Source organism: Pongo abelii, chromosome 4, assembly GCF_028885655.2.
Source record: "Pongo abelii isolate AG06213 chromosome 4, NHGRI_mPonAbe1-v2.0_pri, whole genome shotgun sequence".
Lineage (NCBI taxonomy): Eukaryota > Metazoa > Chordata > Mammalia > Primates > Hominidae > Pongo > Pongo abelii.
This window is the reverse complement of record NC_071989.2, coordinates 109059160-109083397: the sequence shown is the minus strand read 5'-3', so window position 1 is coordinate 109083397 and position 24238 is coordinate 109059160.

Below are 24238 nucleotides of genomic sequence, written 5' to 3'. Positions count from 1 at the left end.
ATAGTGGATTTAGAGAAGGGCTCAAGTGGGAGTCTTCCTTCTCTAACAGAACTGCTATTGCCCTCCTCTACATTTGATCTACAATGGAAACTTTCTTAGGACTCATTTTGATAGTTTTTATGAATACTCAGTGAGATTGTTGATAAACGCTTTCCAAAGAGTGTAAAATACCTCAATATCTATGACACCCAGGGCATTACAATGTCCCACCAACTCAAATGCAGCCTTCAAAAATTTGCATTATATATGCTGAGCTCCTGTTGCAAGTACCCATTTATGTCTTCAATAAGTAAGCCAGCGCTCACTTCTCTCTCCCTCCAGGTTTCTCTGCTCTCTCTGCAGGTTGCTGTCTCTAATGAAATTTTGGGGCAGTGGGTTGATCTGAATGAAAAACATGCAAACTGTTTTTCCTAAACTTTCACTCCAGAATCAACATAGAAGACTTCTGTGACTAAATGTGTAGGTGTTTTTCCCCCACATGCCAAGAAAGCAATAAATTCTGCAACTGGATGTGTTCTAATTCAAATCTGGCACTGTCTCCCTGGAGATATCATCAGATCCTACAGGTTGAGGGCTCAGTCCTACAAAATTGCCTTCCACTTCTGATGCCAACCATAAGCCCCCAGATTTTTTACCTGTGTTTATGATTGACCCACTATAAATTGGGGCTTTCACAGCACTTCTCTGGGTTCAGTTAATTTGCTGGAGTGGCTCACAGAACTCAGGAAAGTGTAACTCAAGTTTATCAGTTTATTATAAAGAATAATACAAAGGGTACAAATGAAAAGATGCAAACAGCAAGGCATGGGTGAAGAGGCATGGAGCCTTCCTACGTTCCTCATGCATGCCACTCTTCAAAAACTTCTACATGTTCAGCTATCCAGAAGCATTCTGAATCCTGTTTTTTGAAAGGTTTTATGGAGGCTTTATTACATAGGCATGATTGATTAAACCATTTGCTGTTGGTGCTCAACTGAACTTTTAGCCCCTCTCTCCCCGCTGAAGGTTTAGGAGTGGTACTGAAAGTCTCAGCCCTCTAATCCTGCCTTAGTCTTTCTAGTGACCAGCCCAATTCTGTGGCTACCTAGAGGTTGTCAGCCACTAGTCAAGTCAGTAGCATAGAAAATTTTACAACACTGGATATTCCAAGGATTTTATGAGTTGAATGTCAAAAAGTGGGGACTGAAGACTAAATATACGTGTTTCACAATATCACAGTTGCTCTGTCAACTTAGCTTTATAATGGGTTCAAAACTGGTCATGAATGTACAGTTTGTTGCATTGTATTTTATTGTAAATATGGGAATAAAGTACCTTCAACTTCTCAACATCGAGAGATGAAGACAGAAGTCTCATTTATTCACTCTTGTATGGTTTAGAATTTTAACAATAGCATATATGACATTAAAATAGCCTAGATATGTTTAAAAATATATACCTACCATAAATGCATCTGCTTAATCCTTTGTAAAAATTAAGGTACAATAATCAATGATATTTCTTGATTTATAATGAGAAAAAAGTCGTTTAAAAGGATAAATAAAACAAATATTTTAAGAGAACTCCTAGTGATGACAGTGTTTCTGAGTAAAGCATGATGCAAACTAGTACATGTGTATGTGTACCAAGGGTAGGACCAGATAAAATATGTCTGCTTAGGTTATTGCTACATTTTGTGTAGATTTTCTATGAGAAAGTTTCCTGAGCTTTGCAAAAAAAGCATCTGGAGAATGGAAGAGAGATGAAAGGACAAGTTGGAGAAAAAGGGTGAGTTTCCTGATGAAAGGAAATGTGTGTATTGTTAAGAGTAAAGGATGGGAATGGTGGCTGCAGAATTTCAAGTAAATTGTGGAATGAGAAGAACTAGAGAAAGAGGGTTTTCAAAGTGCTGTGAATTACAAGAAAAAGAGTAATAAAATGTTATTTCTGTGTAAATATCTTTTGGCTGATGGATTGATGTTTCTTTGACTGTAAGATTGCTTGCTGACTAGGCAATAGAGATTCCAGGATCTAATTTCAGAGTTAAGTGTTTATATGTAAATCCACCAAACATTTACAGTTCTTTTATAGAGTGTTAATTAGACTTTTCATTTCTTCATTTTACTGTTTTTATTTAATAAATTTTCTTGAGATAAAATATAATATTTTTATGATGAGAAAATCAATAAGAGCTATTTTCAGAAGTCAGTCTTTAAATTGAAGCCCTGCATAGTGTAGAAAATTAGTAAAGAAATAAAAGAACAATACATACCAAAGTGAGAGGTCTGCCACCATCTATCTGGATGACCGTATATAAGAGAATAAAGTTCTTTAAGCTTCAGTTTTCACACAAATTAAATAATAACTTTAAATTGGGTTTGTTATTTTTCACAACTGTGTATCAAGAAACTTTAAGACCTAGAGGGTGGCACCAGGGGCCTCACCAGAAAGCCCCTCAGGACTGCTTCCTTGTTTGTTGGTTTGTTTGCTTTAACATTAAGGTTCCTGTTAATTTTAAAGTAATGCTACTAACGTACAAAATTAAACATTGAAAATTTGTGAACTGAAGCAATTTTAAATCCTAAATTGATGAAACACTCTGAGACATTTTGTTAGTTTCCTAGAACAGCCATAACCAAGTACTACCACAAATTATGTGGTTTAAAAACATATATTCTCTCAAAGTCCTGTAGGTCAGAAGTATTAAATTAAGGTATCTGTAGGCCTATGATCCCTCTAAAGTTCTTAGGTAAGAATCATTTCTTGCAACTTCTTAGCTCTGCTGGTTGCCACTAATTCTTAGCATTCTTGGACTTGTAGATTCCTAAATTCAATCTCAGACTCCATCTTCACATGGCATTCTTCCCTCTGTGAGCCTGTGTATATTCAACTCTTCTTATAAGGGCTTGAGTCCTACTGGATTAGGACCCACCTTAATCTAATATCACTTTATTTTAGCTTAGTTACATCTGCACAGACCTTGTTTCCCAATAAAGTCACATTACAAATATGAGGCGTTAGGACTTCAACATATCTTTTAGAAGGACACAGTTCAACCCACAGCAGACAATAATGGGGTAAGAATAACATAGCATGGCATGGCATTGAATGGCATGGCATAGCATAGTATATTTGTTTTGAAAGACCAATAGTAATTGAGATGTTTAAAAGATATATTCTTATCTGAGCCTGACACTTTTTAGCTATATGACCTTGAGCAAGACTCTTAATTTTTCCAAAACTAATACATTTATCTGCAAAATGCAACTAATAATTTTACCTATCTCATAAAGTTGCCTGGAGATTTCATGAATTTATATATGTAAAACACTTGGAACTGCGAATGATGCATAGCAGATGCCCTGTAACTATTTATCATTATTATATTTGTAATATATAATAAGGCTGTATAAATTAACTGCCAAGTTAGAGACTAACTCTTTAAAAAGGAAGTGAATTCAAGTGGAATGAAGTAACACAGATGTCCTCGAATAACACTGAGCTTGAGCCTTCAACTACCACTGGAGATTGGATAGATGAAAAGAAATATTTCATTTTTGTGAAGTGACATAGATGAGCAAAAGTAATTATTTTCTGTTCTCTTTCCCTCTGTATTCAAAAAGAAACAATTATTTCTACTTGATTTCAATGTTTTTCAACATGAAAACATTTACTAGTTCTTGTTAGAATTTGTCTTTAAAATATGTATTACAAATCATAAGTGTTTTATTTCTAATGGTATGTGAATATACTCTGCAAAAGAAAATAATGAGCTGGATATTTCTTGCCCATTCTTTAAAAAATTCTAGAAAATACAGGGTGGAGTCACAAAGATAGTCAGCTTTATAAACTAGTGTAGTATCACAAGTGTTGAGTAAATTAATAATTATCACATATGAATATAATTATGATATAATGTACACATACTTATATATCATCATATAATATACTCTACATATATAATTTCTATTATCTAAAGAAAGATTAGGAGTAATTGGTTGTATACAATGACTTAATGTTTTTCCATTTTGAGATTTAAGCAAATGCTCAAATTTTAAATTATTTTTTGAATGTTGATCAACAAGTGCTCAGAAATGTGCTAGCAAATATGAGACATGGTTGTGTTTCCAAATCTTATATTCAAGTAGAGGGATATTTAAAAACATGAAAATACATGTCACTCACGAATTCAACAGCAATGCAAATACTAACTGGAGGCATCACAGGGCAAAACAGCACTTCATAAAATGTTTAATGAGAGTCTTAGGAATTTCTATCAAAATTGTATGAACTGCTTTTTCTTTCTTTATCATGGTAAAATACATATAAATTCTGCCATTTTAATTATTTTAAGTGTATTATTAAGTGGCATTAATTACATTCACAGTGTAATTCCAATATCGTCCAACCATGTCCAAAAATCTATTTTCAAAACCTTTTTAACACTCCAAACAGACACTCTTTAAAGAAGTAAGCACATATTTCCAATTCCCCTTTCCCCAACTCCTGGTAACTTCTAAACTACTTTCTCTCTTTATACATTTACCTATTTTAGATATTTCAGATAGACTGGAATATACAATATTTGCTCTTTTGTCTCTGTGTGATTTCACTTACTGCAATGCTTTCAAGGATAAATCATTGTAGCATGTATACAAATTTTATTTTTTATTATGGCTGAATAAATATCCCATTGTATGAATATATCACATTTTGTTTATCTGTTAGTGGAAAGTGAGTTGTTTGCTTCTTTTAGTTACTGTGAATACTGCTGCAATTAACATTGGCATGGAAATATCTGTTTGAGTCTCTGTTTTCAATTATTTTAGGCATATATCTAAAAGTGGAATTGCTGGGTTGTATGGTAATTACATGTTTAAATTTTTGAGGGAACGCCAAACTGTTTTCCACAGTGGCTGCTTTATTTTACATTCTCACCAGCAATATAAAAGGGTTTTGATTTCTTACATCTGCACTAACACATATTTTTTATTTGCTTTTTAATAATGGCCATTCTAATGAGCATGAAGTGACATCTCCTGGTTTTAATTTGCATTTCCCTAGTGATTACTAATGTTCATGTGCGTTTCTCTGTTGATTAGTGAATATTTGAAAATCTTTTCATGTATGTATAGCCCACTTTTATATCTTCATTGAAGAAATTTTTATTGATTTACATTGCCCATTTTTAAATTGTATTGTTTATTTTTGTTCTTGAGTGTAGGAGTTCTTTATATATTCTGAGTAAAAGCCTTTCTCAGATACATGATTTGCAAATATATTTTCATATTCTGTAGGTTTTTTTTTTTTCTTGACAATGTCCTTTGTGACACAAAAGATTTTAGTTTTGGCAAAGTCCAACTTGTCGATTTTTCCTTTGTTTTTATTTTTTGTTGCTTTTAGTGTCATATATGAGTATCTGTTGCCAAAACCATGAACATAAAGGCTTATTCATGTTTTGTCTCAGGTATTTTATAATTTTAGCTCTTACATTTAGGTCACTGATACATTTTTAATCAAGTGGTCTAATCGTGTTCTTTTGTATGTAGAAATTCAGTTGTTTCAGCACCATCCATTCTGATGAACTATTTTTTTCACCATTGATGGACTTAGCACCATTGTCAAAAATCAGTTTGTCATAAAGACGTGGTTTAAACTCTTAATTACATTCCATTGGCCCATATGTTTATTCTTCTGCAAGTGTCAGACTGTTTTGATTATGGTAGCTTTGTAGTAACTTTCCACAATAGAAAGTGTGTGTCCTTGAACTTTGTTCTGTTTTTCAAAATTGTCGTGGCCTTGAGGGGACCCTTGCAATTCTGTATGTATTTGAGAGTTGGCTTTCCTGTTTCTGCAAATAAAGGCTTTTGAAATTTTGATAAAGAGTGTGTTGAATCTGTAAATTGATTTGATTTTTTTTGAATTGCTCATTGCTGTTTTAGGAACCACAACTAGATTTTGTGTGCTGATCTTGTGTTATATTTTTTTAATTTTTAATTTTTAGCTCAAATGCTTTCCAAATTCTGTGGAGTTTTTTTTTTTATTATGTAAGATCAAGTTATCTCTGACTACAGACAATCTTATCTTTTCCTTTCCAATTTCAATGCTTTTTATTGCTTTTGCTTGTTTAATTTCTCTGGCTATAATTTCCAGTAAACTGTCAAATAACAGCAATGAAAAAAAGCATGTTTGTCTTGCTCATTATCTTAGAGGGAAAGCTTTCAGTCTTTACAATGGCATAGATGGTTATTAGTGTGAGATCTTATAAATGTTCTTTGTTATTGTTTAGGAAGTTCCTTTGTATTCCACTTTTCTGTTTTTATCATGAAAGAGTGCTGAGTTTTGCCATGTGTTTTTTCTGAAACAACTGAAATAATCATTTTTTTTCTTTTTTTTTTCTACTAATGTAAGATATTACATAGATGGATTTTTCTATGTTGAACCACCCTTGAATTCCTTAGATAAATCCTGCTTGGTCATAGTGTATAGTTCTTATATGTTGTTTGATTTGGTTTGCTAACGTTTTCCTAAGGATTTTTGCATATGTATTTACAAGAGATATTGTTCCATGTTTTCCTTTTCATGTGATGTTTTTATCTGATTTTGGCATTGTTAGCCTCATGAACTGAATTTTAAAATATCTCTTTATTATCAAGTTTTTTTGGTAACAGTTTGATAAGTTTTTTTTTTCTTTTTTCAATATTTGTCATGATTAACTACTGAAGACATCTGGTCCTGGACTTTTCTTTTTTAGGAGATTTTAGATTACTTATTGAATATCTTTAATTGTTATAGGTCTGTTGAAATTTTTTATTTCCTTTTGAGTCAGTTTGGAAAATGTGTATATTTTTAGGATTTTGTAAATTTCATCTAGGTTAACTATTTGTTGCTGTACAATTGTTCTTAGCATTCTCTTAACATTCTTTCCTCTTTCTATAAAGCTAGTAGTAATGTCTCTATTTTTATTTTGGTTTTTAGTTACTTGCACTACTTTTTTTTCTGGTCAAACTAGCAAAAAGTTTGCCAATTTGGTTGATCTTCTCAAAGACCCAACTCTTGGGTACCTTGATTGTATTGTTTTTCTATTCTCGGTTTTATGTCTCCAATTTAGCCATTATCATTGTCTTGTTTCTGAAAGCTTTGGCTTTAGTTTTCATTTCTAGTTCCTATTTTGTTAGTATTTTCCCTAGTTCCTAAAGATGTAAATTCCTTTTTTTAATTCCTCAAGATGTACATTTGGGTTACTGATTTGAGGTCTTTTTTTTTAAATGTAGGTATTTGCAGCTATAATTTTCCCACTGAGCACTGCATTTGTTACATCTATTAAGGTTTTACATGCTGTTTTATTTTAACTCATCTCTAAGTATTTTCTAATTTTTTGCAATCTTCATTGACACATTTATTGATTAATATTCATAAACAAAAACAAATTTAGAGTTATAAAACAAAATTACAAAAATATTAGCTTCTATATTGTCCATATATTTACCTCTATTGGTGATATTTATATCTTTGTATTGCTGTGAATTACATCCAGTTTCCTTTCATTTCAACCTAAATAATTCCTTTTTACATTTTTTGTAAGGAATGTCTAGTAGTAATCAACTTTCTCAGATTTGGTTATCTGAAAATGTCTTAATTTTACTTTATTTCTCAAGAATAGTTTTGTCAGGTATAGAATTCTTGGTTGGCATTCTTTTTTTATCATTCAGCATTATAAATATATAATACCCATGCCTTTGGCCTTCAGGTTTCACTTGAGAAATCAGCTCCTAATCTTGTTGAGGATCCTTATATATGATGATGAGTCATTTCTCTCTCACTTCATTCAAGATTATCTTATCTTTGGCTTTTAACAATTTGACTATGCTGTGTCTTAATGTGGGTCTGGTTAATTTTTATTATACTTGGATTTTGTTGATCTTCTTGGATTTGCATACACATGTACTTGATAAAAATGGTAGTATTTTTGTTTCTATTACCTTAAATATTCTCTCTGCCCCTATTTTCTATTTCTTCTAGTTCTGAGACTTTCATAATTTGTATATTCTTGAATTGATAGCTTTCATCAGGTCACTTAGGCTCTGTTAAGTATTCTTTATTATTACTTTTTCTTTCTGCTCCTCAGAGTCAGTAATTTTAACTGTCCTATCTTCAAGTTCACTGATTCTTTCTTCTATCTCCTCAAATCTGCTGTTGAGCCCATATAGCAAAACATTCACTTCGGTTATTGATTTTATCTCGAGAGGTTTTGTTTGGTTTCTTTGAAGCTATTCATCATTTTAATATTATTGTCTTTTTGTTTAGACATTGTTTTGTTAATTTCTTTAGTTTTTTATTTCTTTCTGTCTCCTCTCTTAGCTGTTTAGCATATTTAGAAGAGTTGTTTAGAGATTTGTCCAGTCAATCTCATGATTGGGCTTTCTCAATCAGTTTCAAATGCTGTAAGAGAAAACCACAGAATGGACATCTTAAACAACAGAAATTTATATATCACAGTTCTGGAGGCTGGGAAGTCTGAGGGTAAGGGCCTGGTGGATCCAGTGTCTTGTAAGGGTCTGTTTCCTGGTGACTCCAGTGTCTGGTGAGGTTGTGTTTCCTGGTTTGCAGATGGCAGTTTTCTTATTGTATCTTTCATTTTAACCTAAAGAAGTTCCTTCAGCATTTTTTAATAGGGCTAAAATTGTGAAGAGCAGAGAGAATGAGTGAGAGAGAGAAAGAGAGAGATCAAGCTCTTATGTTTCTTCTTGTAAAACTTGTAATCCCACTCATGATGGCTCCACCCTTGCGACTTAATCATCTTCCAAATGCACCACCATTTAGCTCCATCACATTGGAGGTTAGGATTTCAACATATACACTTGATGGAGAAACAAACATTTAGCTCATTGCATATTTTGTCAATTTAATATTTTTTCCTTTCAATAGGCAGGTTTTTTTCTGTTTATTTGCACGTCTTGTGATTTCGTTATTGTTTTTAAAAAGTAGACTTTTGAATGCTTTAATGTGGCAACTCTGGAAGTCAGATTCTCACTCTTACTCAGGATCTGCAGCTTTTTTATTGTTGAAGGTTTAATAGTCCATATGTTTAGTGACTTTTCCAAATGATTGTAAAAATTGTATTGTTTGTCATATGTGGTCCCTGAAATCTCTGATCTTTTATCTTATGTTTAGTTAATACTTTGACAGAGATTTTCTTGTTATGAGCTAAAAATAAGTAAATAAACAAAACAACAACTATAGAACAGAAAAAAAAAAAGCAAACCAAAACAAACTCCTCTATCAATCATTGCAGATTGGCTCTATGCTGGGGTACTTCAAATCTTTGCCAGGTTTCCAACTTAGTCTAGTTCCCAAGGCAAAATATTAGGACCTTCTCAATTTTTTCTGAGCATATATCTTGCCCTGGTTATGCATGTGAAATTCTAAATTCTCTTGTATACACAGATGTTCCTAGTTTTCCAAAGAATCTATCACAACTTTACTTATTGAACTTTAGATGGTATATAAAAATGAACAGTTTTTCCGTACTACCCACAGAGGGGTCCATATGGCATTGTTCTGTATTCCCGTCAGTCCTAACTTAAAGTGAAACCTTCACAATGTCCGGAGCCCTTCATGTCTTGCAAATAAAGGAGGAGGATGACCTTAAGTTCCTTGAAGCAAGAACACACTTAGGAGGTTTGTTGTATTTATATCAATAAAATATAGTGAAACAGTTTTTAAAAAGAATATATATATATGTATATATGTATATATATATGTATATATGTGTATATATGTATATATGTGTATACATATATATACACACACATATGTCTTAAAACATACACACACACACAAAAACACACACACATACACACTGAAAGTTGAACTAATAAACAACAAGCATCTGGGGCAAAAGTTTCTCTCTCTCTCTCTCTCTCTCTCTCTATATATATATATATACACCCACACACCATATATATATATATATACACACTACATATATATATACACACACTATATATATAGAGAGAGAGAGACAGAGAGAAACCATATATATGGTGTATATATACATAGAGAGAGATATGCATATATATTGCATATATAAATATATATATGGATATATATATATGTGCAATATATGCCACTTTTTTTGGTCTGATTAGGAAAAACAGAGACAAGTACCATATGTTAGTTCTTCAGGTGGCCCATTTGACAGCTCAGAACAGATAAACAGAATGCTTTATATCTAAGGTTTGCTCTGCTTTTTCAGGAACTGGAGACCAAGGTCCCACACTGAAAACACCAAGTTGCTACCACTTCAAGACTGCTACTGTACCAGGGAGGTGGTGTGATAAAGGCAAGTAAAAAAACTGAGAATTTTTTGTCAATTTCAACTTGCCTTTTCTTAATTTAACATTCACTTGATTGACACAAACATTTGACTGTTTTTTAGAATTTTGTCAAAATTGTTTCTAATGATTTATGCTTATTTGTTGCTACTTCTGGGGATGAAGGAGAGATTGGTACTGCCTACTTTACCATTTTTGCTGATGTTACTCTGAGATATCATAAATTTGTTAAAAATAATTTTTTGCTATATTATGCCTACTTAAAATCTAGTGGGTGAAGATAAATCCTGCTTGGTCATAGTATATAGCTCGTATATGTTGTTTGATTTGATCTGCTAATGTTTTCCCAAGGATTTCTGCATACGTATTTATAAGGGATATTGTTCCATGTTTTTCTTTTCTTGTGATGTTTTTATCTGATTTTGGCATTGCTAGCCTCAGAAACTGAATTTTAAAATATCTCTTTATTGTCAAGTTTTTTGGCTAACAGTTTGATAAGTTTTTTTTTCTTTTTTTGATATTTGTTATGATTAACTACTGAAGACGTCTGGTCCTGGATTTTTCTTTTTTAGGAAATTTTTGGCTCTATGTTTCCATGTATATATACAGATAATAACTATATATTTGTGGAATGCAATGTGACATTATGATACATGTATACATTGTGGAATGATAAAATCAGGACAATTAACATATCTATCCCTTTAAATAGTTCTTTTTATTGTGGTAAGAACATTTGAAGTCTGTTCTTTAGCTATTTTGAAAAATACATTACATTATTAACTGTAGGCACCATGGTATGTAATAGGTCCCCAGAATTTATTTCTCCTAAGAAATGATTCCCTTTCTTTCATATAGTTGCCAACACTTGTTATCTTTCATTTTTTTAATGGTAGCCATTCTAGCAGGTGTGAGGTAATATCTTGTTGTTGTTTTAACTTGCATTTCTCTGATGACTAGACATGTTGAACATTTTTTTACATACCTGTCAGTGTGATAACAACTCACTGCAGCCTCAACTTCCTGAGCTCAAGTGATCCTCCCATCTCAGCCTCCCAAGTAGCTGAGACCATAGGCCTGTGCCACCATGCTTAACTAACAATTTTGTCTGCTTTGTATAGAGACAAAATCTCACTATGTTGTCCAGGCTTGAACTTATAGGCTCAAGTGATCCTCCTACTTTGGCCTCCAAAACTTCTGGGATTATAGGCATGAGCCACCATTCTCAACCCTTTTGTCCATTTTCATTGAAATTTTTTTTCTTGTTATTGACTAGTTTGAGTTTCTTATATATTTTGGATATTAGCCCGTTATCTGATGTATGATTTGCAAACATTTTCTCTCTACCTGTAGGTTGTCTCTTTACTCTGTTAATTGTTTGATTTGCAGTGTAGAAACTTTTTAGTTTGATGGAATCCCATTTATCTATTTCTGCTTTTGCCATCTGTGCTTTTAGGGTTATATCCCAAGAAATCACTGCCTCGTCTAATATCATGTAGCTTTTCTCCTATATTCTCTTTAATAGTTTTACAGTCTCAAGTATTACATTTAAGTCTTTAATTCATTTTGAATTGAATTTTGTATGAGGAGTGATATAAGGGTTCAGTTTTATTCATATGCATGTGGATATTGGGTTTTCCCACAACTATTTATTGAAGAGATTGCCTTTTCCCCATTTTGTGTTCCTGGCACCATTTTGGAAAATCAATTGACCATAAATGTCCATTTTATTTATTGACCCTCTTTCCTATTACATTAGTGAATGTTTCTGGGGTTTTTTGTTGTTGTTGTTTTTTATTGTTTTGTTTTATTTGTTTGTTTTTTTGCCTGTACAACGCTGTTTTGATTACTACAGTTTTGTTATATATTTTGAAAGTTGGAAATGTGATAGCTTGAGCTTAGTACTTTCTGATGAAGATAACTTTGGCTACTTGGTGTCTTTTGTGGTTCCACACAAATGGTAATTTTTTTCTATTTCTATGAAGAAAGACATTGGAAATTTGATAGGAATTACATTGAGTCAGTATATCACTTTGAGTAGAATAGACATTTTAACAATATTAATCCTTCCAATACATGAGCACCAGACATCTTTCAATTTGTTCATGTCATTTTCATTTTTTTACATTAATATACAAGTTTCAGTACACAGTCTTTCACCTCCATAGTTAAATTTACTAATTTACTGATATTTCATTTTTTGATGTTATTGTAAATTAAATTTATATTTTTTCAAGTCTTTTTTTCTTAGTGTATAGAGACACTACTGAATTTTCTAAACTAATTTTGTATCCTGCTACTTTACTATGTTCCTTTATTTGTTCTAACAGTTTTTTGGTGTAATCTTTGAAATTTTCTCTATATAAGATTGTTATAAGATGTGTGGAAATCAGAGAAAATTTTACATCTTTCCTTTCTATTTAGATGTTCTTTTTCTTACCTAATCTGGCCAGGACTTCCAGTACTACTTTGAAAAGAGGTGATGATAGTGGGCATTTTTGTCTTGTTCCTAATTTTAGAAGATATGCCTTCAACTCTTTATCACCCAGTATAAAGTTAGCTTTGAGCTTGTCATGAGCTAAGAAAGGAGAAAAAGAAGGGTAAAATAAGTAAAATTTATATACCAAGAAAAAAGTTTACATTACAAAGTGATACATGAGACAAAAAAATAATGAGGACCTTTATTGTGTTGAGAAACATTCGTTAACTTATCTTTATTCTTTTTTATTTTTTTCTGTATGCTCTTCAGATTGGATGATTTCCAGGGACCTGTCTTTGAGTTCGCTGATTCTTTCTGTTGCTTGAGCTAGTCTTCTGTTGAACCCCTCTACTAAATTTTTCAGTTTAGTATAGCAATTTTCGGCTCTACAATTTCTGTTCAGTACTTTTTTACAGTTTCTATTTTTTTGTTGAAATCTTCAGTTTATACATGCATTGCTCTCCTAACCTCAATGAGCATCTTTATGACCATAATTTTGAGTTTCCTGTTAGGTAAAAAACATATCTTCACTTCACTTGGGTAAGTTTCTAGAGATTTATCTTGTTTGCTTATTTTAAATATATTTTCCTGTATATTCATTTTTTTTTCACTATCTTGGTCTCTGTGAATCAGTTAAGACTACTGCCTCTCTCAGTCTTGTTAGACCTGTCTCTTGTAGGCGAAGCATCTCACCTATCTGTCTGGCTAGAAATTTTAACGTACCTTTTAAATTTTTGTGTTTGACCAAACTACTGTCTATGTTTTTGGTGGCTCCTTGGAGATTAGAATAAGCCACATCCTGTCAGTACCCTCTGATAAGTAAGGTAAAAGCCAACCCCTCTAGATGTAGCTGGAAAGGTTGGAGATGTATTTCAGTTTTATCTATCCTCATGGTAAAGCGGAGCACAGGCTCTTATCTCCCTCTCTTTCTGTAGTAAGCCTGAGCAAGGATCTTTGTCAAATGCCTGTACTCATATTCAGTTTGTATGCTCTGATCTTGGGCAGATAGCTGCTGGACGTGGGCCCATTGTATATCTATCTCTTTATTTTTTGTGGTCTAGGGCCACTCGCAAACACAAATATCCATTGAATCCCAGAGTTACGTTGTTAAGAAGATAGTCCCTTGAGCAGAAGCTATGGGAGTTATGGCACTATGTGCTTCAACCATTTCTTTTCAGGATGAAAAAGTAGACCTGGATATATCACTGCAGCAAGCAGGAGGAAGGGCTCAGGAAGTTTCAAGCCCTGGCTAAGGGTTACTATTTGTCTATTCTGTTAGCTCCTTGATACAAATTTATTAGAAGCAGGACATTAAGAAGACACTGAAAGAGAATACAAGAAACCTCTTTCAGAGAGAAAATAGAAACTATACATTCCAACCCTATATCTGCACTACTTTAAGGGGGCATAGCCACTAGAAGATATTGCACATCATTTAAAAACTACCTCTTTGTTCTGTGATCCAGACAGCCTTGGATATACCTAGTTCTTTCTGCCCCCAGAGATAAGATGCTTAGGAGACAGCCCATCTGGTGGGATCCATAAAAGTTGGGGTACTTAAAGTGTGGCTTAAACCATTTTCTGGGAGAAGAAGGAAACTTCATTTTTAAAGCCCCATTATCTTCAGCACCCTTTAGAGATGAAGCACCTGGAAGTACTTGAATGATTGCTCACAACCGTACTTTTTCTTCTGTGTTCTAGAGAGACTTACATATGCCTAGTCTTCTCTGCTCCCACAGCTAGGAGGATTAGAATCCAATACCTTGGGTGGAAACTGTAAAAGTTGGAGTGTTTGATATTTGGACAAACTCTTTCCAGAATGAATTGATACACTTGATGTTATCACTGGGGCAAGCAGGAGTAGAAGGCTTGGAAAGTGCTGATCTGCTTCTCAGACTGCTGGAGGGTCACTGTTTGTGTGATCTTTAAGTCCTCAATGTATGTTAGGTAGAAGCCAGGCTACTACGTATCCACTGCAACAATGTGTCATAAACCCCTTCTGGGGAGAAACAAGGAGCTGTTTTTTCAAGCCCCTTCTCTGCACTACTGCTGGAGGATAGAGCCCCTAGAAGTGCTTGCACATGTATATAAAACCACTCATTTTTTTTTCTTGTGGAAAAGATAGACTTTTACATGGTTAATCTCCTTCACTCCCAGAGTTAGTGAATTAAGAACCAAATTAAAAGGAAGCTTAGAGTGAGGGCATTACACGTGAGGTCCAAGCCCTCTTCTCCACAGGCAGAGCTGAGTGTTTGGGATTTCTTTCCTGTCTACGTGGTGCAATATCTGAACAGGGCCTGTGCCTGGGTGTGCCTCAGCTTTTACTACCCATTCCATGGGGATGTTTTCTTAGCTGCTCAGTGAGTAGGAGTCTCTCAACTATTTCTGAGTTTCTCTCAGATGGAACTGATACATGAATAGATGTTTATTTGGTACATCCATGCTTGGAGTGTGAGTCAGAAAGCTCTTTTTCCACCATTTTGTTGATATCTCCCATAAAGTCATTTTAATAAGACATTCACTTCATGAAAATGTAGATAGACCAAGAAAATAATACAAATAAGGGTGATTTTTTTTCTAAGATGGCAGATTGGAGGAACTGTCAGTGTGTCTCTCCCACTTGGAAGGACAGAATAGTGTGTAGAAATTCACACTGTGAACTGTTTTCCAAGGAGCAATGCAGGAAATTAATAGGAAAACTTAAATAATCCATAGACCCTTTGAAAGAAGTAACAGTCTGAAGCCTACTCTCTGAGACAAGAGAAAAACTGTAAGTCCACAGAGTGTGAGGAGAGAGAGACTGCCTCCAGGATATACATTCCCACTTGGGAATCTGAAAATCCAGCTCACAGGAGACATTAAACCTACCCAGAGCTGGGACTGATTTAGGGAATGACAAGAAATGTGAAAGTAGAAGCAGCAGCAGGAAATACTTTGCAAGTATTCCCAGTCTCCAGTGTGGACTGAAGGAAGCCATTCCTGATTATGTCTCATAAGAGACTTTGGGGAAGTCAGTCAACTAGCTCAGGGAGGGGTCACTATGATGAGAATGAAGCTCCTAACTGAATTTCATAATATAATCTCAAGTGGGGATGAACTCCCTTGACCAGAACCCAGAGGCTGGATGGGAAGTATGCTCCAGAAACAAGCACAGGAGCTGGGCACCCAGCCTAGTGAGGAGACAGAGAGGCCATGGTTGCTATCTCTGAAGGGTAAGCTTATGGCCTGGGCAGGTCTGAGTTCTGTGCACAGACAGCCTGGGTCTTAACCTGGTGATGTTAGTGGAACACTGTGGGAGTGAGATTGTCCTTGCCAACTACATGGAAGCTGGGTGAAGCTTACAGCCACCTGTAACTCCCCACTCCCTTTGCAAACTTTTCTGTGAAGCAGAGGCAGTTATACTCACCTTGGGAACACTGCTCCAGTGACCATAGAACCACCCCCTGACCCTCACAGGGGTCACATCTTGCCCTGCTCAAGAAGAGTCAGAGTACAGACTCGACTAACCTTGCTTCTACCTGGTTGTGCCCATCCACCCACCCTGGTAGCTTAGCACAAACAACATAAACTTTTGGGAGCCTTATAGCCCTGCTTATTGCCTAAGAAACCAGAATACTGAAGAGGTGCCACGATGGCTACTTAGAAGCAGCTGTGATCCAAGATACTAATGGAGAAGAATGAAAGGGGAGAGTGAATACAGTACCTTCAACTGAAATATCTAGGTTCTCACATTGGGACTGATTAGGGAAACAATTTGACTGTGGACAATGAAGAAAAGCAGAGTAGGGTGATGGCCCACTCTGGAGTGACACAGAGCCAAGGGAACCCACAGCCCTAGCCGGGGAAACCAGGAGTGATTGTGTAACTCCAGGAAACCTTGCTTCTCCCATGGATCTTTGCAACCCGTGGATCAGGAGATCCCCTTGTGAGCTCATGCCACCAGGACCTTGGGTCTGACACACAGAGCTGTGTGGAGTCTTCAGATCAGCTGCTCATGCACACACAGAGACCATGTAGCTTTACATACTCCAGCCCAGGGATCCCCAACAAACCTGTCTGCAACTCATGTAAGGCTGGAGGTCTGCATACAACCCTAGGAAGAGTGTAGAATTTAGAGAGCTGAGCATCATTCCACTTACATGACACCTCATGGGATAAGAAAACCTGTTTTGGAATTCCAGTCAGGCATTGGCAACAGGATGGAGTCTGCCTGAGATCAGACCGAGCCCCCCGGGGTTGGGTTGAGGGGGAAGGTGCACCATCTCTGCTGTTTGATTGACTCAGCCATTCCAACGTGTGGGCTATGGAGAGTCCAGATGGTCCAGACAAGAAAGGGTCCCCCCAGCAGTGTAGCACAGTGGCTTTGCCAGATCATAGACAGACTGCTTCTTTAAGTGGGACTCCAATCCATTCCTCCTCACTGGGAAGGACCTCCCAGCCAAGGCCTCTAGCCATACCCATCTGCAGGTATTATGGAGAAAGTTCTGATCTCTCTCTGGGACAGAGTGCCTGGAGGGAGGGGACAACAACAACAACAATAACAAAACCACAAAAAAACCCATCCAAAGGTCAGCAAACTCAAAGATTGAAGGTTGTATATAAGCCCACAAAGATGAGAAAGAATCAAAGCAAAAACAATTAAAACTCAAAAAGCCAGAATGCTTTATTTTCCTCCAAATGACAGCAACACCTCTCCAGCAAGAGCTCAGAACTGGGCTGTGTCTGAGATGGCTGAAATGACAAAAGTAGGCTTTAGAATGTGGATAATAACAAACTTCAATGAGCTATAAGTGCATGTTGTAACCTAAGGCAAAGAAGATAAGAATGATGATAAAACAATACAGGAGCTGACAGTCAAAATAGCCAGTTTAAAGAGAAACATAACTGACCTGTAAGAGTTGAAAAACACATTACAAGAAGTTCACAATGCAATCACAAGTATTAGTAGAAGTATAGACCAAGCAGAAGAAAGAACCTCAGAGCTGGATAACCAGCTTTCTGAATTAAGACAGGCAGATAAGAAGAGAGAAAAAAGAGTGAAAAGGCAAGAACAGAACCTCTGAGAAATATGGTATTATGTAAAGAGACTGAATCTACAACTAATTGGGGTACCTGAAACAGATAGGGAGAATGGAACAAGTTGGAAAACATACCTCTGGATATTATCCAGTAGAATTTCCACAACCTAGCAAGACAAGGAAACATTCAAATTCAAAAAATGCAGAGAACCTCAGTAAGATATTCCATGAGAAGATCATCCCTAAGACACATAATTATTAGATTCTTCAAGATCCAAAAGAAAAAAAAAATGTTAAAGGCAGCCAGAAAGACTAGGTCAACGACAAAGAGAAGTCCATTTGAATACCAGTGCACCCTTCAGCAGAAACCCTATAAGCCAGAAGAATTTGGGGACCATTATTCAACATTGTTAAAGAAAAAAAATTCCCAACCCCAAATTTCATATGCAGCCAAGCTAAGCTTCATAAGCCAAAAAAAAAAAAAGTTAAAATCCTTTTTGAACAAGCAAATGCTGAGGAAATTTGTTACCACCAGACTGGCCTTCCAAGAGCTCCTGAAGGAAACACTAAATATGGAAAGAAAAGATTATTACCAGCCACTTCAAAAATACACTGAATTTCTCAGACCAGTGGCATTATAAAGCAATCACATAAACAAATCTGCATAATAACCAGCTAAGATCACGATGACAGGATCAAATCCACACATAACAATACTAACCCTAAATGTAAACAGGCTGAATACTGCAATTAAAAGACACAGAATAGAAAGCTGAATAAAGAATCAAGACCCATTACTATGCTGTAATCAAGAGACCCTATCTCATATGCAGAGACACACATAGGCTCAAAACAAAGGGTTGGAGGAAAATTTACCAAGCAAACGGGAAACAGAAATAAAAGCAGGGGTTGTAGTCCTAGTTTCTGTCAAAACAGGCTTTAAACAAACAAAGATCAAAAAAGACAAAGAAGGGCATTCCATAATGATAAATTGTTTAATTTACAAGAAGAACTAGCTATCTTAAATATATATGCATCTAATACAGGAGCACCCAGATTCATAAAGCAAGTTCTTAGATACCTTCAAAGAGACTTAGGCTCCCACACAATAACAGTGGGAAAATGTAACATCATGCTGACAATTTTAGACAGATCACTGAGGGAGAAAATTAACAAAAATATTCAGGAACTGAACTCACCTCTGGATAAAGTGGACACGACAGATATATACAGAACTCTATACCCAGAAACAACAGAATATACATTATTCTCCTCACCACACGGCAATAACTCTAAAATTGATCAAGGAGAACAACCAACCACTGCTAAAGGAAATAAGAGAGGACACAAGCAAATGGACAAACACTTCATGCTCATGGATAGGAAGAATCAATATTGTGAAAATGGCCATACTGCCCAAAGTAATATATAGATTCAATGCTATCCCCATCAAGCTACCATTAACTTTCTTCACAGAATTAGCAAAAACTCCTTTAAATTTCAAGTGGAACCAAAAAAGAGCCTGTATAGCCAAGACAATCCTAAGCAAAAAGAACAAAGCTGGAGGCATCACACTACCTGACTTCAAACTATTCTACAAGACTACAGTAATCAAAACAGAATGGTAATGGTACAAAAACAGATATATAGAATAATGGAACAGAACAGAGGCCTCAAAAATAACAGCACATATCTACAACCATTTGATTGTTGACAAACCTGACAAAAACAAGCAATGGGGAAAGGATTTCCTATTTAACAAATGGTGTTGGGAATACTGGCTAGCCATATGCAGAAAACTGAAACTGGACCCCTTCCTAACACCTTATACAAAAATTAACTCAAGATGGATGAAAGACTTAAATGTAAGACTTAAAACCATAAAAGCCCTAGAAGAAAACCTAGGCAATACCCTTCAGGACATAGGCATGGGCAAAGACTTCAAGACTAAAACACCAAAAGCAATGGCAACAAAAGCCAAAATTGACAAATGGGACCTAATTAAACTAAAGAGCTTCTGCACAGCAAAAGCAACTATCATCAGAGTGAACAGGCAACCTACAGAATGGGAGAAAATTTTTGCAATCTACTCATCTGACAAAGGGCTAATATCCAGAATCTACAAAGAATTTAAACAAATTTACAAGAAAAAAAACAAACAACTCCATCCAAAAGTGGGCAAAAGATATGAACAGACACTTCTCAAAAGAAGACATTTATGTGGCCAAAAAACATATGAAAAAAAGCTCATCATCACTGGTCATCAGAGAAATGCAAATCAAAACCACAATGAGATATCATCTCATGCCAGTTAGAATGATGATCATTGAAAAGTTCAGAAACAACAGTTCCTGGAGAGGATGTGGAGAAATAGGAACATTTTGACACTGTTGGTTTAAGTGTAAATTAGTTCAACCATTGTGGAAGACAGTGTGGTGATTCCTCAAGGATCTAGAACCAGAAATATCATTTGATGCAGCAATCTCATTACTGGGTATATACCCAAAGGATTATAAATCATTCTACTATAAAGACACAAGCACACATATGTTTATTGCAGCACTATTCACAAGAGCAAAGACTTGGAACCAACCCAAATGCCCATCAATGATAGACTGGATAAAGAAAATGTGGCACATATACACCATGAAATACTATGCAGCCATAAGAAAGGATGAGTTCATGTCCTTTCAGAGACATGGATGAAGCTGGAAGCCTTCATTCTCAGGAAACTAACACAGGAACAGTAAACCAAACACTGCATGTTCTCACTAAGTGGGAGTTGAACAATAAGAACACATGGACACAGGGAGGGAACATCACACACCGGGGCCTGTTGGAGAGTGGGGGGCTAGGGGAGGGATAGCATTAGGAGAAATACCTAACGTAGGTGACGGGTTGATGGGTGAATCAACCACCATGACACATATATACCTATGTAACAAACTTACACGTTCTGCACATGTATCCCAGAACTTAAAGTATTAAAAAAAAAAAAAAAAGTAGCCCATAAAAAAATAGACATACAATGAATCACATATTTGGAAGTAAAGCACTCCTCAGCAAATGCAAATTCTGAAATCATAGAAAACAGTCTCTCAGACCACTGCACAATCCAATTAGACCTCAAGGTTAAGAAATTCACTCAAAACCACACAACTACATAGAAATTGAATGACCTGCTCCTGAGTGACTCTTGGGTAAATAATGACATTAAGGCAGAAATCAAGAAGTTCTAGTGAGAACAAAGAGACAATTTACAAGAATCTCTGGGACACAGCTAAAGCAGTGTTAAAAGATAAATTTATAGCACTAAATGCTTATGTCAAAAAGCCAGAAAGATATGTAGTCAACAACCTAACATCACAACTAAAAGAACTAGAGAACCAAGAGCAAACAAACCCCAAAGCTAGCAGAAAACAAGAAATAACCAAGATCACAGCTAAACTGAAGGACACACACACAAACACATCCTTTAGAAAATAAATAAATCTAGGAGCTGCTCTTTTGAAAAACAATAAAATAGATAGACCACTAATTAGGCTAATAAAGAAGAAAAGAGAGAAGATTCAAATAAACACAATCAGAAATGATAAGGATGATATTACTACTGACCCCACAAAAATACAAACAACCAACATAGAATACTATAAACACTTCTATGTATATAAACTAGAAAATCTAGAAAAAAAAAGATAAATTCCTGGACACATACACCCTCCCAAGACTGAACCAGGATGAAGTTAAATATCTGAATATACCAATAATGAGTTTTGAAATTGAGCCAGTAATAGATAGCCTACCAATGTAAAAAAGCCTAGGACCAGATGGATTCACAGCTGAATTCTACCAGAGGCAAAAAGAAAAGCTGATACCATTTCTACTAAAACTATTCCCAACAAATTGAAAAGAAGGGACTCCTCCCTAACTCATTCTGTGAGATAAGCATCAACCTGATACCAAAACCTGGCAGAGATTAAAAAAAAAATTAGGCTAAGATTTTTGGTGAGCAAAAATCCCCAACAAAATATTGGCAAGCCTAATCCAGCAGCATATGAAAAAGCTTACCCATTACAATTAAGTAGGCTTCATCCCTGGGATGCAAGTTTGGTTCAGCATACACAAATCAATAAATGTGATTTATCATTTGAACAGAACTAAAGATAAAAAACACATGATTATCTTAATAGATGCAGAAAAGGCCTTTGATAAAATTCAACAGCTCTTCATGTTAAAAAATCTCAATAAACTAGGTATTGAAGGAACATACCTCCAAATAATGAGAACCCTATATGACAAACCCACAGCCAATATCATAAGGAATGGGCAACAGCTGAAAGCATTCCCCTTGAAAACCAGCACAAGAAAAATATGCCCTCTCTCACCACTCCTATTCAACATAGTATTGGAGATTCTGGCCAGAGCAATCAGGCAAGAGAAATAGATATAGTGTATTTCAATAGGAAGAGAGAAAGTCAAACAATCTTTTTTTGCAGATGACATGATTCTATATCTAGAAAAACCCATCATCTTGGCCCAAAAGCTTCCTAAGCTGATACGCAACTTCAGAAAAGTCTCAGGTTACAAAATTCATGTTCAAAAATTGCTAGCATTCCTATACACCAACAACAGCAAGTCAAGTGCCAAATCATGAATGAACTCCCATTCACAATTGCCACAAAAAGAATAAAATACCTAGGAATGCAGCTAACAAGTGAAATAAAGGACCTCTTCAAGGAGAACTACAAACCACTGCTCAGAGAGATTAGAGATGACACAAGTAAATGGAAGAACATTTTATGCTCATGAAGAGGAAGAATCAATATCATGAAAATAGCCATACTACCCAAAGAAATGTATAGATTCAATGCTATTCCCATTAAACTACCATTGACATTCTTCACAGTATTAGAAAAAACTAATTTAAAATTTGTATGAAACCAGAAAAGTGCCTGAATAGTCATGACAATCCTAAGCAAAAAGAAAAATGCTGGAAGCATCATGCTACCTGACTTCAAACAATACTACAAGGCTACAGTAACCAAAACTGCATGGTACTGGTACAAAAACAGACACATAAACTAATGGAACAGAATAGAGAACCCAGAAATAAGACCACACACCTATAGCCATCTGATCTTTGATGAACTTCAAAAAAACAAGCTACAGGGAAAATTCCTGTTTAAGAAATGGTGCTGGGAGAACTGGCTAACCATATGCAGAAAATCAAAACTGGACTCCTTTTTTACACCCTATAAAAAATCAACTCCAGATGGATTAAAGGCTTAAATGTAAAACTCAAAACTATAAAAACCCTAGAAAAAATCTAGGTAATACCATTCAGGACATAGCCACGGACAAAGATTTCATGATGAAGACAACAAAAGCAATTGCAACTCAAGCAGAAACTGACAAATGTAATGTAATTAAACTAAAGAGCTTCTGCATAGCAAAATAAACTATCATCAGAGTGAAAAGACAACCTACAAAAGAAAATTTTTGCAGTCTATCTGACAAAGGTCTAATATCCAGCATCTACAATAAACTTACATAAATTTACAAGAAGAAAAATCTCCTTAAAAAATGGACAAAGAACAGGAACAGATACTCCCCAAAGTAATACATACATGTGGCCAACAAACATATGAAAAAAAGCTCAACAGCACTGATCATTAGAGAAATGCAAATGAAGACCATGATGAGATACCATCTCACACCAATTAGAATGGCTATTATTTAAAAGTCAAGAAACAATAGATGCTGGAGAAGTTGTGAAAAAAAAGGAGCACATTTATACTGTTGGTGGGAATCTAAATTTGAGATCTAGAGGCAGAAATACCATTTGACCCAGCAATCCCATTACTGGGTATATACACAAAGGAAAATAAATCATTCTATTATAAAGATACATGCACAAATATGTTCACTGTAGCACTATTCACAATAGGAAAGACTTGGAATCAACCTGTATTCTCATCAACAGTGGACTTGATATAGAAAATGTGGTCCATATACACCATGGAATACTATGCAGCCATAACAAGGAATGAGATCATGTCCTTTGCAGGAATATGGATGCTGGAAGCCATTAACCTCAGCAAACTATCGCAGGAACAGAAAACCAAATACCACATGTTCTCATAAGCAGTAGCTGAATGATGAGAATACATCAACACATGGTGGGGAACAATACACATTTGGGCCTACTGGAGGGCAGGGAGTCAGGGGAGGGAGAGCGTCAGGAAGAATAGCTAATGGATGCTTGGCTTAATATCTAGGTGATGGGATGATCTGTGCAAAAAACACCTTGGCATACCTTTACCTACGTAACAAACCTACACGTCCTGCACATGTACCCTTGAACTTAAAATAAAAATGGGAAATAAAAAAAAGAAACCAGAATACTTACCCTGGGCAACTTAGGG